Source organism: Tamandua tetradactyla, chromosome 4, assembly GCF_023851605.1.
Source record: "Tamandua tetradactyla isolate mTamTet1 chromosome 4, mTamTet1.pri, whole genome shotgun sequence".
NCBI lineage: Eukaryota > Metazoa > Chordata > Mammalia > Pilosa > Myrmecophagidae > Tamandua > Tamandua tetradactyla.
The window spans coordinates 56,026,963-56,047,443 of NC_135330.1; positions in this window are offsets into that span (position 1 = coordinate 56,026,963).

Consider the following 20,481-nt stretch of genomic DNA (forward strand, 5'->3'; position numbering starts at 1 on the left):
GTACATACATAATATAGCAGAAAGAATAAGGAATGATGGATCAAAAACACCAAGAATTTAGTCTTAGATCTTCCAATTTGTAGCTTCATAGATTAAGGCAATTTAGTAAATCTCCATTTGAAAATAAATAAACAAACAAGCCGATAAATTTGGTGACAACTTTCCTGAAAACCTCATGGGGTTTACATGAGTTGCTAGTGTGATAAAGTATGTGAAACAATTGCATGTGAACGAGTTGTGTGTGATAATGTATGTGAAAGATAATAGATGGTAAATCTAAGTTTACTTATAGCACTTAAAACTGATAGAATTTAAAATGTGTACATATCATTTACAGGAATAAAAGTTAAGTGTGCAGTAAAGTTTAACACTTTACATCTATGAATTTAGTAATATTTAGGATAATCCTATGAGGTCGGTACTGTTTTAATTTTCTAGGCTTTTTAAAGCAAATACCAGGAAATGGGTCGAAGGTTAAAAAAATGGGAATTTATTCACTCATGATTGAGGCCAGAAAATGTTCAAATCAAGGATTCTTTGAGGTGATGTTTCCCTCCTGAAGCCCAGCAACCAGAGATCCTTGGCTCCTCTGTCACATGGCGAAGCACATGGCACCATTTTATCAGCTCTTCCTTCTGTCCCAGACTCCACTGCTTTCAGCTTTTTGCTTCCATGGCTTCTCTCTCTCTTTCTCTCTCTCTCTCTCTCTCTCTCTCTCTCTTCATTCCATTTATGTAGGACTCCAGTAATAGGATTAAGGCCCATCCCGAATGAGGATGAATCATACCTGAACTGAAGTAGCCTCCACAAAAGATTCTACTTACAATGAGTCCACACCCACAGGAATGGATTAAATTCAAGAACATGTCTTTTGGGGGTAAATAAAGCTTTAAACCGTCACAGATATGACATGATTTTCATTAACACTGAGGAAACTGAGGAATACAGAAGTGCATTAACTCATCGAAGAGCACAATTTTAAGCAAGGTCAAGGCCAATATTTAAATCTATGCAGTCATTTTTCTCTGGAGTATGAATTCTCAGTGATACTATATAAATACTAATGGACATAGAATATGTATTCCTTTTTATCTCACAAGTTTTCTTTAGTTCTTTTAACTCTCCTGTTTTCAAAATTTCTACATTTTTAAATGGGTGACAAATTTTCAGTCATTCACATAATAACACCCAGAAATTCCTGAGTGGGATTAAAGGCTTCAGGTTACAAATGTAAGTTTTACTTGTTAGTTTTATTGGAATAAAATAAATACTAGACTACTTATACAACCAACTGATCTAACCATTCTTGAAAAAACAAATAATGGATCAGGGAATTTATATGCAAAGAGGTATTAGGTAAGTTATTTCAAATTTCTTTCAAGCTAAAAGTTAATTTAAATACATAATGGATTATTGTGAAATCCATGAATGCTTTTTCTTTAGCTAGTAATTTAGGAAACACAAAGCATGTTTTTTCGCCATGGATCCATTGTGATTTGTTAGTTTACACCATCATTTACATTTTCCTCGCTAAAAACATACGAATTGTTTATAGTAAAAACAAGAGATTTCCCTGGTTTTCGTTAGTGCATTATTATTCTTGGCATAAAAAATCTGAACTAAAAATATTCCTTTGTACTTATTTTAAGGTCTCTAACTTCAGACTGCTTAAATAAAAGCCAACAATTCAAAGATTTGAAAATGAGTATCTCATGATCTTAAATACACATTCTTTGAGTAGTGGAAGGACAGCTGAAGTAACACCTAATACTTTTTAAATGGATGATTTTATCTTGAAAAAGTAAAGTAGTCCAATTTTCATTCAGATGCATAAGTTCCATGGAGACCAAGCTTAACATAAACATGTATGATTAGATAAATAAATTTCATATACTACTTACAGTTTTAGTTCTCTATATAGTCTAAATTAAATTTAAGACTTTTAAATTTAAAATTTAAAAAAAAATTTAAGAAAATTTTTTTTCTTAAAAAAAATCTAAGAAAATAACATCAACTTACTGGGAATCTTACACGAAATGTTCAATCAACTAACCTACCTGTATTCAATAACAATTTTAATGGGTCCAGTATTGTGCTAAGTGCTATGAGGACTATAAAAGAAATATCTAAAAGGCCCTGCTCTATGAATTTATAATGGAATGGAGAAACAGTATCTACAAACATGAAGTTCCTTATGAACTGCAGTAAAGCATACACCATTAAGTGTTAGCCCAAAAGATATCAATGATAAATGGAGCACAGAGAAAAGAATCTAGGCTGGAATAACTTTTCAGTGACATAATAGTTGTCATAGAAAGCTGCAGAGTCTCTAATAGAAATATGTTATAAATTCTATTATTTTCCAACCTTAATTCACACATTCAATAAGCATCTTTAAAAATCTATGATCTACCAGGCTTTGTATAATGCACTGTGGGGGATGCAAAGTTAATTAAGCTAACAAAGTACTTGGAATTAAAAAAAAAAACAAAAAAAACACATGTACAGCAGTAAGTATCCCTCAAGTCATAGGGCATGTATTGAAAGGGAAGGACCAAAGGACTCAACGAAAGGAGAAAACACTTCTAGTAGAAGTAGAAGAAGGAGAGCTCCAAGGACATTTGGCTGAAAACTAGAAGGGATGGAAAGGTTATTTTTAAGAGCAATCAAGGAAAGATATTCAAAATGGAACAGTCGGAGTACAAGTATATTTTCCAAGTGTTTACTTGGGAAATAAAATGGGTGAGGTTAGTATACCATTTAATCACATAACCCAGGAGCACACTTCCAATTCCCATAAGGTCACCAGAAAAAAAAAATGCACACATGGAGGCAATGACCAACCAAACAATGATATTTATTTTTAAGAGGCTTCAAACACTAATGCAATACCTTAGTGATCGAGACTGACCTAGATAAGAACAACTTCTCCTAGACTAGAGGCAGCCTCAAATCTAAAGTCAAAGTATGAAAAGTACTATCCCCAATAAGATTATGTCCAAGACTTGGGTCTTCTACTGACAAAACAAAGAAAAAAAACACTGCAGAATACATCTGCAGAGAAAAGAAATAGGAGAGAGTAAAACCATCAGAGAGAAGTGGTGAGCCAGTGCTTACAGCTGTTTGTCTCAGGCCTTCTAAATTCAGGCAGCTCTGAGGAGAAAGCACTGATGTGGCCCTTCTAATTATTCCAGGCACATAAGAGAGTCCAGGCAGTAAGGAAGCAGCCAAAGAGAAAGAGAGCCCTTGGCTCTCTAACAGACTTATTGGCTGTTACTGGCTTCAGAACAGACTTATTTAAATACCTTACTAAGTTTCCATTCCTGGAAAATTAGATTCAGTGGGCATACTTTACCTTGACCAATTCATTTCTTCAACAAATATTTATTAAATTGCCATTAAGCAGGCAGTCTGATAAGCCCTTGGAATACCTAAATGAATGAAATAAAGATACACCAAGCATAGTGTAGTCCAATCAAAATTTGTATTCACAATATCCGCACACACATGTACTTTTATTTCTTTCCTATGCTTTAACCTTTTAACCCAAGATAATTTAGCCGATTCCACAGGCTCAGTGGGACTAGTTGGAGAGACTACCCTTCAGTTAGGCAGAAACAGTGGGCTTAGACTTATTCTGGCCTGGGAAAATGGAATTAATCAGCAAAGATAGGCCAGCCGGCTACTCCCAAAATAAGAGTAAGGAAAAGTCACTGCTGCTGCATGAGTTTGGCTTTCACTCCATGAGATTGTGAGGGCAAAGGATGCATGAGTGTTTCCCAAGGACAAAATATGGGCCATTCCAGAAAAGGGCTGGCCTCGAGCCATTTTACTTTCTCTCTATTGGACTGCAGGCAGGGGTAACAAGATCCCCCAAAAGAAAGTCTGCTTGAATCGATCAAGGAAAGAAATCAAAGGTTAATGTAGAAATATACATCACTTATATCATGGAAAGAACATTTGAAGGTTTTGAGTTAAAAGGAGGTCTCTAAAAAAAATAAAAAGCCACCCATAAGAGAAATGGTCAGTTTTAAACACCTGTTGAGACAGAGGGAGAGAAATCATCCTATGGTAGCACTAGCTATGTAGGAAATCACTTGCCTCCTTCCCTCTCCTCTCTCCTTGCTTTGACCCCAATAAGAGTCAGAAACCAAAGGTAGCAGATGCTTCCTCCCTGAAAATGTCTCTACTTGGGGTAGTAGAGAAGTTTTAACTTTAAATAAGGCTTGAAATATTGAAGATTAAATGGTATTGGGCAATTAATAATGGAATTGAGATTGAGCTTTTGATTTAAATTGACCATAAGTCTTCTACTCTCCCTTCAGTAATAGAAAAGTCAAGGGCCAGCCCATGTTTTCAAGTAGGGGCCAACAAAGAACCCTTGGATAAATATTTAATAGAAACTGGGAGGAAATAGAAAATTGATACATTTTAACATCCATCAGAGTTAACACAGCCATATGAAATCAAGGCTTCTGGAACGACACCCTCCTCTAGTCCTTGCTGGACTCCACTGAGGTTTCTTATCCTGCTTACTCTTGAATCTTTGGCTACTAAGCCTGCTGAGTCGGCTGCCTAAGTAATTCACTGCCTTCTTTCTCAGCATGGCAGAACACACTAATCACATCCGGAGGGGCTCAGCAGCTTCCTTCTAATCAGCCAAAAATTTCAGCACAAGTGGGAAAAGCTCCCTCAGCATAAGACTCCTGGGCTGTTGAAGATGATGTGGATTCCTTAGATATGGTGCGACTCCTATTCAGTTCCTGGTTGGTATGATCTATTCTCAGTTCTCCACTGCAGTATCATTTTCCTCTTTGTGTCAGGCTTTGGGCACGTCCCTCAGTGGAACACTTGGGATATCTAGATCTTCTCCATCCCTCATTGTAACTGAGGGAGATGAACAGAATCATACTCTTTCACTGTCTCCTTTTTCTCTCCCTCTCCCTCTCCCCCCCTCTCTCTCGCCCCCTCTCTCTCTCTCTCTCTCTCTCTCTCTCTCTCTCTCTCTCTCTCTCTCTCTCTCTCTCTCTCTCTCTCTCTCTTTCTCTCTCCCCCTTTCTCCCTCTTTCCCTTTCTGTCTCATGCAACTGTAAAATATTCTTTGAGGCTGCTTTCAACCAGATCACAGCATTTTTCTCTAGGAAAAATATTTGAATGAAGAGGCACAAAGATTAAAACTTTGCTCAGAATATACTCTGGATTAGAGGGAAGTAGGTAATAAAAAGATTGAGGTTTAGCATGGACAGGAAGGCTATGGCTATGGTTGAGGTAGAATTAGGAACTCCTGAGTAGCTGTTAGGTGTGGGGGAGAGGAGAATCAGATGACTCAGAGTTTCTCACCTAAGTAATTGGGAGAAGGACCATGCCATTAATGGAAACTGAAAACCAGGAGGACCAGCAGGTTTGAATTCTGTTTTGGACGTATGGAGTAGGAGGTGTCAGCAGGGCTGCCAGCAGGCATTGGAAATCAAGCTCTGAGCTTGGGAGAAAGGTCAAGTCTAGCCATCCATATTTGGCAGTTATACCCAGTGCAGTGTCATCTGAAGCTGTGGGAGCAGATGCGATCACAAAGGGGAGAGAGAATTGAGAGGTAAGGCCAAAGTTAGAATATTTGGGGTCCCTGTGTTAAGGGAACAGAAGGAATAAAAGCAAGTGAAAAAGGAGCAAATAAAGGTTGTGTCAGAGCTAGTCATTGGAAGATGCACTAGAGTACTTTTACAGGAGCCTCTTCTTCAGACTTATACAACCAGAACAGCATTCTGCAATTTAATTTGTAACAGATGTGTTAAATATATATGCGAATGAAATGACTTGTTATCATTAAATAAAATGTTTCTGTATGAATTTAATACCTATCAGTATGGCAGATAATCGTTTAATCAATATGTTTCTATAAGTATACACTTTCCTCCCATTTCTGAGTGGAATATGAGCCAGCTCATTTTATCAGCAGCATCCCTGGAGAACATAAGAAGGTAGGAAGGAAAAGAGAAAAATGGAGTTTACTTTTTAATAGTTTGTAGTATCACATGATCAAATTACAGTTAAATAGCTCTCCAAAGAGCTCTCAAATTGACAAATTTAATATCTGTCAGAGGATAGTCTGAGAATAAAATGACTCAAGACTTATTTAAAGACATACTAAAGAACTTTCCTCCCTCCCTGTTTACATTTATGCAAAAACCATGAAAATATTGATGGAGAAGAACGAGAGGTGTGGCTTCTTTTAGAATTGTACTCATAATCATCCCCCCAATGATGATTGTGAGAACACAATTCAACCCATAACAGTGATCAAATTTTCAATTTCAAAAATACTGCTGTCTAATTTCTTTTTGTCGTGTATTAATTCATTGCACATATTTTAAGTGAAATAATAAGACATCTACAGAAAGTGAAAAACAAATTGGCTCCCAAGAGATTCGTATAAATATTGTAATGAGAGCCACAGAAGTCAAGTGTGAGGACTTCATAACTGATATTTTATCTTTTCTTAAAATTTAGAAATTATTTGAACTCTTCAAATTCCCTACTTTCTAGATTTAGAGGTGGAAATCAGATTATCATAGAGTTAAACAGTGGGTGGTGATAGAGGAAATGGAGACAGAATGTCTGGCCTTTTCTTTTATGAGATGCAATACGACAATAAAAGAAAACACTGGGGATTTTAACTTAGTGAGGTGCCAGGTTGAGTAAAGACTTTTTTTTTCAAAAAATATAGTAGTAATTTTTTAAAGAATGTATATTAGCTGAATGTCTGTCTGAATGGACAGAGTAAATAACCATGCGATAGAGACATTAACATTCACAGAGAATTATATATACCCTGGCTATTTTTCCCAGCCTCACTTGAGGTTAAGTTTGGTTCATGAGACCAGTTCTTGTCGATGGATTGTGAGTAGAAAAGATGGTGTGACAATTTGGGTGCAGATTCTCCATGATCTCTTTTCCTCAGTGAGCATATTTTGAAGCATCAGATGGTGGTATCACAAAATGGGAGGTCCCTGGCTCCTAAGATACATTATCTATTGCTGCCTAAGAAACTACCTCAGAACAAACATCTGTTAGTTCACAGTTCCTGTGAGTTAAGAATCCAAGCAGAGCTTAGCTGTGTGCTTCTGTCACAAGGTCTCTCATGAGGTTGATGGGAAGATGTGTCTATGGCTGCAGTCTCATCCAAAAGCTTGTCTGTGGTGAAGCAGCATCTACCTCCAAGTTTGCTCCTGTTTGGGCATGCCTCAGCCTCCTGAAATGTGTGTCTCTACACTGGTTTTCCTCACAGCATGGCAGCTGGCTTCCCCTAGGTTAAATAAGTCAAGAGAAAATGAGAAAAAGTATCCAAAATGAGAGCCACAGACTTTTTATAACCTCATTGTGGAAGTGCTATCCCATGTTCTATTCATTAGAATTGAGTTTTTCACACTCAAGAAGAGGAGATGACTCAAGGTTGGCACCGACTTTAAGGATATCTACACTGCCAGATGAAGGAGAATACCCCCAAAATGCAACTTTGCAGAAGAAATATTTGGTTGCATAAGCTATTAATATTTTTAAAGTTATTTGTTACTGTAGCATGGCTTCATCTCTCATGACTAATAAAAGCTTTAATAGCAGGCAGGATTAACCACACAAACCAATAAAGTAGGTGGAGGTGATAGGGAATATTAATATATCAGTTGTATATAAATATTATGTTCACAAGGAACTTTTTTTTTTGCATGGGCAGGAACTGGGAATTGAATCTGGGTCTCTAGCATGGCAGGGGGGAATTTGGCCACTGAGCCATCATCACAACACCCAGGAACTTTTAAAACAATTTGGTATGCTACTTTAGACATGACTATGTATACCTTTTATTTCTATATGTTAATATTATATGGCATCAAAAACCATTAGTCCTCCTAAATGATGTCAGTGTGGTAGAATCTTTTTCCATACTATCTAAGGCTGTCTGTGTGTATGACTGTTAAAATATGTCTAGAGACTTTCCAAACAGATGGCTCTTTGGATCTTCCTACAGACCATCAGCATGATAGCATAACTAACAGCTTTCTGTGATCTTCTTTACCCCTACTTCCTCCTTTTAGCTACCAAAATTGACTTTAATTTTTTTTCCCCTAACACCTCAAGTTTTGATGATCTAAAGTAGGTTACTCTTCAGCATCTAAAAATCTCACAGTAGCTCTGTTCAGAAAGGGTGTGAAGTGAGACACTTTTAAAGCATTCAATGTGAAAGCCAGCACTGGGAACAGAAACATAAAATGTGTTCAAGTAATTCTCTAACAAAACAAGATGCAACTTATTCCCTTAAGAGAGGAAGAACAGTTATCATTTTAATGATATTTCCATAATGCTTAAGATATACATTGGGTTTGATTATTGTAAGAGACCTTAGCTTTGTCCTCTGGTGGGAGAGCTGCTTCCCTGCTCTTGTCATATTTATGGATGCTTCAACATGAGCCTGAGCCCCAGAAGGCTCTCAGAAGAGAGAAGGGAGAGTCCTGGGCCAAAAGAATTTTTGTCCCTTTGCTTCATTCCAGCTTTACATCGGCTCCAGCCTCTGCTCCACCTCCAGCTTCAGCTGCGTATTGAACCTCACTCTCACCTCTAGCTCTAGCTATATCTCCACACATCTCTCCAGCCCCCTTGTTCTCTCAGGCTCAGGCTCAAGCAGAAGCCCTGTACTGCTCAAGCCTCTTCCCTCTCTGCTTCAGCAGGTTGGCCTAAGGAGCAGTAAGAAAAGATCTCCAAGCCCAGTCCCTCTTCTCAACATTCTCAGGGGCTATAAAATCTAATAAATTGTTCTCTGGAAAGTCTCATTCCTTAAAGAGCTTCAAAATAGTGTTGCAGAAACAAATTCTCTGCCTGTATTCAAAAGGCATATAATACCTTTCCTTTCTTTTCCAATTTTTGGTCTTTACAATTACTAATTTTCCCTTGAAAGAAATTAATCTTCCTTTCATCTTTGATGCTAAGATAAAATCAAAAGGAGAAAGTGTAGGAGTAAATTTTTGTGACATTGGTTTAGGCAATGGTTTCTCAGACATGACACCAAAACCAAAAGTGAAAAAAGAAAAAAAAATAGATGAGTGGTAATTCATCAAAATTAATTTTTTTTTTTTTGCTGCAAACTACACCATCAAAAAAGTGAGAACACAATCTATGGGATGGGAGAAAATATTTGCAAATCACCTATCTAATAAGGAACTTGTATCCAGACTCTATAAAGAATTCTTATAACTCAGTAATTTAGAAAACAAAGAACTCAAATCCAAAATAACCAAAAAATTTGAATACACGTTCCTCTAAAGAAAATATACAAATGAACTATTGTCCATTATTTTATGTACTTATGAATACATAAAATGTTGCTCAATGTCATTAGTCATTAAAGAAATGCAAATTGAAATCTCCATGATACACCACTTCACATCTTCTAGTTTGCTAGCTGCCAGAATGCAATATACCAGAGAAAGAATGGCCTTTAAAAAGGAGAATTTAATAAGTTGTTAATTTACAGTTCTAAGGTGGAGAAAATGTCCCAATTAAAGCAAGTGTATAAAAATATCCAAATGAAGACATCCAGTAAAGATACCTTGGTTCAAGGAGGCCAATGAAGTTCAGGTTTTCTCTCTCCACTGGAAAGGCCTGTGGTGAACATGGCAGCTACTACTTCTTCTCCAGGCCTCTTGTTTCATGAAGCTCACCAAAAGCCTTCTCCTTCTTCATCTCTGAAGGTTGCTGGCTGGGGGACTCTGGTTTCCTCATCATTCTTTTGTGGTTCTGCAGCTCTCTCCTTGTTCTCAAAAGAAACTCCAACATGTCTCCTCTTTTATAGGATTCCAGTAAACTAATCAAGATCCACGTCTCCATCTAATCAAGTCTCCAACCTAAGTACTTAAGAAGGATAAGAAGAAACTGTTGCTCCCACAAGATTGATTACGATTAAAACATGGCTTTCCTAGAGTACATAAATCCTTTCAAACCAGCACCACACCCAATAACAGGGCTATGATAAAAAAGGACAGAAAATTACAGTATTGGCAAGGATGCAGAGGAATTAGAACACTCCTACATTTCTTGTGGGAATATAAAATGGTACAGTCACTTTGGAAAAGAGCTTGGCAGTTCCTCAAAATGTTAACCACAGTTTTGCCATATGACCCAACAGTTCCACTCCTAGGTACATACCCAAGAGAGATGTTAGCACATGTCTATACAAAAACCTGTAGTACATGAATATTCATAACAATATCATTCATGGTATTCAAAACATACAAACAGCTCAGATGTCAATCAACTTTATCAACTGATAAATGGAAAGTGAAATGTGGTATATCTATGCAATGGAAAATTATTTGGCCAAAAAAAGGATTGAAGTACTCATACATGGCACAATGTAGATGAATCATGAAAACATGGTATGGAAAGAAGCTGCAAAAGACTAAATATTGTTATTATACCAAATATAGAGAAAAAAAAAATCCATAGAACCAGACAGTAGATTAATGATTGCCTAGAACAGGGGGAATAGGCAGTGGTTATTAATGAGCATATAGTTTCTTTCTGAGGTAGTAAAAATATTCTAATATTGAATTGTGATGATGGTTGTACAACTCTGTGAATATATACTAAAAAGCACAGCATTTTAAAAAGTCAAGAAATTAGTTAAAGATATTTGTTATTTAAATGTAAATACTATAGAACAAAATGAATTGTGAAAATACCTATATTAGTACAAAATGACTTTAAACATTGCAAATTTTGTATAGTACATGATCATTTAAACATTATATTTAAAAAAGTATATAAAGGAACTTGTATTAAGCACTTTTTAAAAATGAACAGTAATAATAATTTAAATAATTCCATAAAGATATTCACTGTAGTAAAAATATTTTCAATTGAAAATATATTTTATAAAAATTCCCTTGTTTAGCTTAAATTTTGGAATCAAAATTCTTTGTACTTATCTCTCAGTCATGTTTGTACATGAGCTGGTTTCGGCGTACCAGTCTTCTTAGAATCGTAGACGTTGATGTATCAGGGTTTTATACCAAGCTTTGCTTTTCTTGTCTTTCTAACTTTACTTTTGCCTTGAGATGGGGACTGTGGAACAGAGAAAGGACTATAAACCTCCCTTTGCTTACCAGTATTGGAAAAGCAGCAATCCTGTGGTATGGAGTTAAAAATATTTCTTTGTGAGCAAAGCCATACATTTGCAGGGACTTCTGTGTTCTTTCGCTTGAAATGTGAATCTGAAAACCAGCAAGTCCTCTGCATTATTTCTAGCTTTTCTTTTTTAACTTTTCTTTTTTCAAAAGATTCAAGGATCATTCCATTGCCCTATGTGAATTTAAATATATGCATAATTTAAGGATCCCTGCAGAGAGCAGCATTCATCACACACATGTGCACATGTAGCAGAACCTCATATGTACCACATGTTCTAGTCTCCATCCCATGGTGAGTGGAGGTTGAGTATTCACAAGCAATGAAAAAAGGAAAGGAAAAACTGAAGGATTCTTTAATCTAGAAAAAGATGGCTGCTGATGTCACTGATTTTTATGAACACTTAAATTCCATTAAACATAGAAACAAATTGTTTTTCTTTCCTGAAGAATATGTGAAACACTTCCTCTTCAATTCTTCTGAAGTGTTATTGTGGAATTTTACTTTGGAAGTTTAAGTGCCTACATCTTCCAGCAAGAGAATCCCTTTGAAGTCCATCTGAAGCAGTGTCAAAACATATGGAAAACAACTAAAAACATTTAAAAGACTGTCTTTAAAAAGGGCTGAGAATTATCTTTAAAATAATGGGTTGAAGGTGAGTAATAGGCCACATTGCAAATGCTGGTGTGCTTTGGTTGGTTTGCTTTTTGGGGGGTGGTGAGGAGGTGGGGTGAGAGGAGGGGTTAAAACCTGAATTACTTATTGGTTAGAACCAAAGTGGTGATCTCATTTAGTTCTAGTATAGGCATCAACATTTTAAGATTTATGCTGTGCATTCCTTATCATAGCCTTTTCATTCTGAAGACAATTTCAGGAAATGTTTAAATTTGAATTCCACAAATATGAATTCTATATTTGATTTATGCATTATTTTATGCTCTATACCTCTAAATAGTTTAGAAAGTAGAGGAGCAAACAAATTAATAGCTGATAAAATCAATACTAATTGATTAGGGATCTACTAATGAGTCAAGTGGCAGTCTAAGCTGGTTGAAAAGAACGTCTGAAAATTTTTTCATGACAACTAGTAGGTATTGGAAAAATTCACATTCTTAGTCCTATAAAATCTCCTGCTATTTAGGACAGAGCCATACTATAATCCTGTTTGCTGATTTGTAGCCATAATTGAGTAAAAAATGCAGGAATAAAGGAGAACTATATAATGTATTTTTATCAGCAGGTGTTTCTAAGTCCTGTTAAATACTTCCGTCTCTATCCCCATCATCTCACTGGCATCTGAAATTCAAAGTATATCAAAATGAACTTATTATATTTTATATGCTCCTAACTCTTTAAACCCAATATTTCCACTCTACTCTTTAACTCATTTAGTGCTACATTTTTCTCCAAAATATCAAGGCTAGAAACTTTCCATTTCTATATACTCTGCTTCTGTGTAGCAGCAGCACACACATACACACACATATCCATCTATACAACCTACTGCTGATAGTTATGTCTTTCTCAAAATATTCCCCTTCTCTCTTCCATCACCTTTTCAGTGACATTTGCTTTTTTTTCCCAAATACAAGTCTGAGAGCTCCAGCTTTAAAAAATAATAACAATTAAAACAAATTTTCTAACTTGTAAAACAATGCCTTCATCATTAAACCTGTATCATTCTAGTCTCATATTCTGTTATATCCCATCATGTTCTCCATTTTTGTATTCATATGAGAAAATTCAGTCCACCTTGAGCCTGCCTCACACTTTTATGTCTTTGCATTCTTCCATGCTAGTCTCTGAGCCTGGAAGTTTCTGCCTATCAAAGTCTTACCATACCTTAACACACATATTGGGTGTTTCAGCTTCAAATAACAGAATATCAACTAAAAGTGGCTTAAAAAAAAGATAATCTATAATCCCATGTACTCAGAAGTCTGAAAGAAGAGTGAGTCAGAGTCGATTAATGTAATAGTTCAAGTGTTAAACCAGTAAATTAACTTCCTGGAATGTCCCCTATTTTTCCACTCTGGTGGCAAAATGGTAGCAGTTCTTACCATTGCATCCTAACATGCCCTTACCTAAAGGCAGAAAGAGTCAAATTCCAGCCCATGCCCCTTTTCAGGTATCCCCTTGTAGTTCACCAACCATGGTTGTGTCAGTTGCTTTGCCTAAGGAAAGGGAATTAGCCTGAATAGCATTAGGCATACATACTAAACAGGAGCAGTATCCTTTCCTAGTGGGTGAAAATTGGTAATTGGGTAATGAAAACTCTTACTCTTTTTAATGCATAAAGCAGAGAGGTGCATAGAGTACACAGACAGATTTACAGTACATCTGTGGTATTAAAAATTCAGGGAGAAGAATGAAGAGTAAAAAAAAAAAATGTCTAAATAGGCTCCTTTGGAAGGAGATAATAATAAAAAATAAGGATATATAACACAAGGGCCTTCGGCCCAGACCCATGCACCTGGACAGCCACCTCCCCCCACCCCCAAAGGGCACCCATGCTCATAGGCACCAGCAGAGCGTCCACAACCTATGCCTACACCTGCACTGCAACCCATCACTGCACTGTCATGCTCAGCCCTAGGACCTGCATCCTGTTCCACATCAATCCTACAAATACAACGCCTTAGGCTACTGAAGGAAATCAACTTCCAAAGTAAACCAATCAAGATATTTACATGAGATGTAAGCAACAGAAGATCACTAAATATATTACAGTGCAGACAGATATAGACCAGCTTAATGACCAAATTAAAACACCAGAGGAGACACAGAAATTGGAACAACTACTCAAAGATGTTCATAGAACTCTACTAAATAAAACAAATGGGATGACAAAATGAATAAAGGAGATCAAGAAGACACTACAAGAGCAGAAAGAGAAATTTGAAAGACTAAATATGAAAATGGTAAATATTACAGAGATTAAAGGTGCTGTAGACCAAATAAAAAACATACCAAAGACACACAACAGCAGATTTGAAGAGGCAGAAGAAAGAACAATTGAACTAGAGGACAGGATAGCTGATTTCAAACACATAAAACAGCAAAAGGCAAAAAAGATGGAAAAGTTTTAAATTGGATCTCAGAGAAATGATGGACAAAACAAAGCATGCAAATTCAAGAATCATTGGTGTCCCAGAAGAAGAGAATAATAAAGGGCTAGGAAAATTAATTGAAGATACAATGAGGGAAAACTTCCCAACCATCATAAAGGAAATAAATAAACAAGTCAAGGAAGCTCAATAAACTCCAAATAGAATGAATCCAAATAAGCCTTCCCCAAGACACACACTAATCAATTGGCAAATGTTGATGAAAAGCAGAAAATCCTGAAAGCAGCAAGAGAAAAACAATCTACCAAATACAAGAGAAACCACATAAGACAGAATTCAGACTATTCAACTGCCACCATGGAGGTTGGAAGGCAGTAGTATGATATATTTAAGATCCTGAAAGAGAAAGACTTCCAGCTAAGAATTCTGTACGCAGACAAACTGTCCTTCAAAACTGAGGGAGAGATTAAAATTTTCACAAATCAATCCTGAAAGAATTTGTCAATAAGAGATCAGACCTATAAGAAATACTAAAGGGAATTCTGTCAGTTGAAAAAAAAAAAAAAAGACAGGAGAGGGAGGTCTGGAGGAGGGCACAGAATTGAAGAGTACCAGAAAGGATAATTTAAAGGATAAAAAGAGAAAGAGGGAAAAATATATAGATCAGACAAATAAAATCCAAAAGATAAGATGATGGATTCAGGAAATGCCTTTTCAGTAATAACTTTGAATGTTAATGGACTAAACTTACCAATTGACAGATACAAATTGGCAGAATGGATTAAGAAATATAATCCTGCTATATGCTGCTTACAAGAGACTCATCTCAAACATAAAGATAAAAATAGATTGAAAGTGAAAGGATGGAAAAAGATGTTCCACACAAGCTGTAACCAAAAGAAAGCAGGAGTAGCTATACCAATATCAGGGAAAGTAGACTTTAAATGTTAAGACATCATAAGAGACAAAAGAGGACACAATATATTAATAAAAGGGAAAATTCACCAGAAGAAATAACAATCATAAATGTTTATGTCCCAATCAAGGAGCTCAAAAGTACATGAGACAGATGTTGGCAAAACTGAAGGGAGCAATAGATGTTTCAACAATAATAGTAGAAGACTTAAATACACCACTCTCCTCTATAGATAGAAGATTGAGAAAGAAATAGAGAAATTAAACAACTTGATGAGTGAATTAGACCTAACAGATATATATAGGTCATTCCACCCCAAAAGACTAGGATATACATTCTTCTCTAGTGCTAAAGGAACTTTCTCCAGGATAGATCATATGCTGGGGCACAAAACAGGTCTTTATAAATTTAAAAACATCAAAATTATTCAAAGCACCTTCTTTGATCACAATGGAATGAAGCTGGATATCAATGACCACCAAAGATTGAGAATTTTCACAAATATATGGAGATTAAATAATGCACTCTTTAACAACCAGTGGGCCAAAGAACAAATTACTAGAGAAATTAGTAGCTATCTGGAGATAAATGAAAATGGGAATACAACATATCAGAACTTATGGGATACAGCAAAGGCTGTACTGAGAGGGAAATTTATTGCCCTAAATGTCTATATTAAAAAACGAGAAAGAGCAAATATCAAAGACTTAACTGCTCACCTTGAGGAACTTGAGAAAGAACAGCAAACTAACCCCAAAGCATATAGAAGGAGAGAAATAACAAAGATTGCAGCAGAGATAAATGAATGAGATGACAAAAGAACAATAGAAAGAATCAATAAAACCAAAAGTTTGGTTCTTTTGAAAAAATCAATAAAACTGATGGACCACTAGCAAGACTGACAAAGAAAAAGAGAGGATGCAAATAAACAAAATCAGAAATGAGAAGGGGTGCATTACCACAGACCCTGATGAAATAAATCACAAGAGGATACTATGAACAACTACATGCCCACAAACTAGACAACTTAGATGAAACGGACAAATTCCTGGAAACACACAAACAAACTACAATGACTCAGGAAGAAATAGAAGGTCTCAACAAACCTATCACAAGCAAAGAGGTTCAATCAATCCTCAAAAATCTTCCTACAAAGAAAAGCCCAGAGCCAGATGACTCCACAGGGGAATTTTATCAAACATTCTGAAAAGAGGTAACACCAATCCTGCTGAAACTTTTCCAAAGAATTGAGGAAAAAGGAACTCTACCTAACTCATTTTATGAAGCTAATATCATTTTAATACCAAAACCAGGTAAAGATGCTATAAGAAAGGAAAACTACAGGCCAATCTCCCTAATGAACATAGATGCAAAAATTCTCAACAAACTATTAGCAAATCAAATCCAACAACACATTAAAAGAATTACACAGCAAGACCAAGTGAGGTTTATACCAGGAATGAAAGGATGGGTCAACACAACAAAATCAATTAATGTAATACAGCACATTAACAAATCAAAAGGGGAAAATCACATGATCATCTTGATTGATGTGAACAAGTGTTCAGCAAAATTCAACATCCTTTTCTGATAAAACACTTGCAAAGATAGGCATGAAAGGTAACTTCCTCAATATGATAAAGGGCATATATGAAAAACTGATATCCAGCATTGTACTCAATTGAGAGAGACTGAAAGCTTTCTTTCTAAGATCAGGAATGAGACAAGGATGCCCAACTATCACCACTATTATTCAACATTGTGCTAGAAGTTTTAGCTAGAGCAATCAGGCAGGACAAAGAAATAAAAGGCATTCAAATTAGAAAGGAAGAAGTAAAACTTTGATTATTGGTAGATGAGATGATGCAATACTTGGAAAATCCTGAGAAATCTGCAACATAGTTACATGAGCTAGTAAATTCAGCGAGGTGGTGAAATTTAAAACTAAAGTTAAAAATCAGTAATGTTTCTATACACAAGAATGAAAGAGGACTGCCATGGTCAGGTACATGTATAAACTTGGCCAAGTGGTGGTACCTGTTTGCCTGGTTGGACAAGTGCTGACCTGTCTGTTGCAATGAGGATGCATCATAGAATTAAATCATGATCACATTGGCTACATCCACAGTTGACTCCATTTGTAATCAGCAAAGGGAGGTGCCTTCTTTAATGAGTGATGCTTAATCTAATCACAGGCAGCCTTTTAAGGAGGATTCAGAAGAGCCAAGCTCTCTTCCTGCTTCAGCCAGCAAGCCTCTCCTGTGGAGGTCGTCCAGACCCTTCATTGGAATCGTCAGCTTCACAGCCTGCCCTGCGGATTTTGGACTCTACGTTCCCACAGTTATGTGAGACAATCTTATAAATTTTATATTTATGAATATTTCCTGTTGATTCTGTTTCTCTAGAGAACCCTAACTAAAACAATGACCCTTACCTTACACCTTATATAAAAATTAACTCAAAGTGTATCAAACACCAAAATATAAGAACTAGCACCATAAAGCTTCTAGAAGAAAATGTAGGGAAAAATCTTCAAGACTTACTAATAGTAGGTATATTCCTAAACTTTATACCCAAAGCACAAGCAACAAAAGAAAAAATAGATAAATGGGAACTCCTCAAAATCAAATGCTTCTGCACCTCAAAAGACTTTGTCAAATAGGTGAGAAGGCAGCCAGGTCAGTGGGAGAAAATATTTTGAAATCACACATCAGACAAAAGTTTAATATACTGCATACATAAACAAATCATGCAGTTCAACAATAAAGGACCAAACAACCCAAGTACAAAATGGGCTAAAGATATGAATAGGCATTTTTCTCAAGAGCAAATATAGATGGCTCAAAAGTGCATGAAGAGATGTTCATTTTCATTGGCTCTAAGGGAAATGCACATCAAGACTACAATGAGATACTACCTCATACCTATAAGGATGGCTGCTATTAAACAAACAGGAAACTATAAATGTTGGAGAGACTGTGGAGAAATTGGGACACTGATGCACTGCCGATGGGAATGTATAATGGTACAGTCACTATGGAAGACAGTTCAGTGGTTCCTTAGGAAACTAAATATCGAGTTGCCCTATAACCCAGCAAGAGCACTAATTGGTATATACCTAGAAGAGCTGAAAGCAGTGACACAAGCAGACATTTTCACACTGATGTTCATAGCAGCATTATTCACAATCACCAAAAGATGGAAACAATCCAAATGCCCGTCAACAGATGCGTGTATTAACAAAATGTGGTATATACATCTGATAGAGGAGTATGCACCAAAAAAGATAAAATGAAGTCTTGAAGCACATGTCAAGATGGATTAGTGTTGAGGACGTAATGCTGAGTGAAATAAGCCAGACACAAAAGGTTAGATACTATATGATTCCACTTTTATGACCAAGGTAAAGGTAAAATCAGAGGCTTTTAATACACAATATAGGGAACTTGTAGATACATAGAAGCTAGAGATGGATGAACAGTTCGCTAATGAGGTTGAACATAAATGGAAAGGAATAGATAGAAGTGAAGGTGGTTCTCTAGTGGGTCTATAATAATATTAACAAATTGAAGGTGAACAAGTTTGAAAGGGGTTGTATTAGCTATGTGTCCCATTGATTAACACTAGAAATATGAATTAGTTCTTTTAAGAACTACTTCAAAGGTATGATTCATGTACAAAGAGTGTATAATTTGGGGGTATAAGGGGAAAACTGCTAATGCATGCTATGTGCTATGTTTAACAGGTAGTACCACAGCAATAGCAGGGGTAAATAATAGGGGGAGGGACAGAGTTAAGGGGAGGCTTAGCTTTCCTATTTTGTGAGGGTGTGTTTATTGGTTATCTTTCTCTTGGGAAAAATGGAATCATCTAAAATTGAGAGTGTTGATAGACTGTGGACTTTTGGCATTATACATGATGCCTAATGAATGCAGGTGACTGGAGGATGCAGTGAATGAGAAGTAGACTGGCGAATGATGGTGTATACATATGATCGAATATTGTGCTGCTACAAAATGGAACGAAGTCATGAGGCAGGCAACAATATGAATGAACCTGTGGGATATTTGGTGAGGTGAAATAAGCCAGAAACAAAAGAACAATTGTTGTGTGGTCTCCTTTAGAAAATGCTTATAAGAAAATGGGCCTAGATTATAAGTTCTTATAGCAGACACATTTAGTCCAAAAGGGTAATTATTATTTCTGGATTATGATAGGCTGTTTTATATATCTATAACCTTTTATTTAGAGATAAGAATGATGCTGATCACGTCAGGATTAAAGTAATTCAGAACACAGGGTAAGGAAGACATTGTCTATATTTTAGAACTGCACCTACTCTTTAAGACTAAAGAAAGAAAGGTTTATTTTGTCTGGAACCTAAATTTTCTGTAGCACATAATCTAACCTGTGTGGAGAGCTCATTGAAATACAGGGAGCCCAGAATAAGAATGAGGGCCTTTAATACTGTATAGCTTAATATAATGCCTAGATACATCCTAGAATATATTAAGCAGATAAGTAAAAACTATTGTCAAAGTCCCTTGAGGGATGGGAGAAAAAACATGAAACTATCAAACTTTACCATTATAGAATCTCCTGATACTGTGTCAAACATTAGGGACACCCAAATCAATAGGCCAAGCCCTTGACCTTGAGGCTTACTCTTGTGAAGCTTATGTAGGTAGTGGAGAAGCTTAGCCTACCTGTAGGTATGTCTGAGAGTTACTTCTGAGGACCTCTTTTGTTGTTCATATGTGGCCTCACTTTCTCTTAGCCCAACTCTGCAGGTGAAGTAATTACCCTTCCCCACCATGTGGGACATGATATCCAGGGATAAAAGTCTTTCTTTCTGGCAGCATGGGAGATGACTCCCAGGGAAGAGTCTGGCCCTTTATTGTGTGGGATCAACAATTCCATCTTGACCAAAAAGGGGGAAAAAGTGCACCTAATGAAGTATCAGTGGCTGGAAAGAGTTCAAATAGATTAGAAAGTCTTCTCTGGAAATCACTCTTTGGAAGTAACTTGCCAAACCCCAACCAAAACCATTCCAGCCAATTCTAAGGAACAGCTAGGACAATATATAAGATACCCAAGGGTTCCACGCATTAGGGAAACTTTCCAGAAACCCACAGCCTCCAGATGGGTCCCTGGACCAGATAAGTCCTAAAACCTATAGGGCCAAGCCTCTCCAGAACATTAGCTAGTTCCATCTCCCTACCCCATGTTACTGATCGCCCCTTCCAACACGAAAAAGCTAGAATGGCAATAGCTCAAATACCCCTAAAGAGTGGGATAGAAAGATCAAAGGTGATGGTGGAGTTA